The sequence below is a fragment of the Penaeus monodon genome, chromosome 29 (genome assembly GCF_015228065.2).
Source record: "Penaeus monodon isolate SGIC_2016 chromosome 29, NSTDA_Pmon_1, whole genome shotgun sequence".
Taxonomy (NCBI): Eukaryota; Metazoa; Arthropoda; class Malacostraca; order Decapoda; family Penaeidae; genus Penaeus; species Penaeus monodon.
In genome coordinates, this window is record NC_051414.1 from 30959967 (window position 1) to 30960189 (window position 223).

The 223-nt window shown below is 30.9% G+C and overlaps 1 protein-coding gene across 1 annotated transcript in view; it reads left to right on the top strand.

The window, feature by feature from the left end:
* Window positions 1-223, top strand: part of LOC119592143 — a gene marked incomplete in the record, with an annotated part of 95275 nt that overhangs the window by 79468 nt on the left and 15584 nt on the right.

Here is a 223-nt window from a genome sequence, read left to right on the forward strand (position 1 = left end):
GTGTGTTAATTAGCTAAGATATAAGATACAATAGACTGGTTTGGTTTGGTTTATTTCTTTATTATACTTTTAGCTTACTAAAGTTTTGCTTTGAGACTGTAGCAGCTGATTGGCTTAATAGAGTTTTTGACCAATCAGTCTAGCTTTGAAGCTAATGCAGGAATTTAGTACATAAAAAAGGACAAGAGTATTTTAGTGTACCCTGACTTGAAATATAAATAGA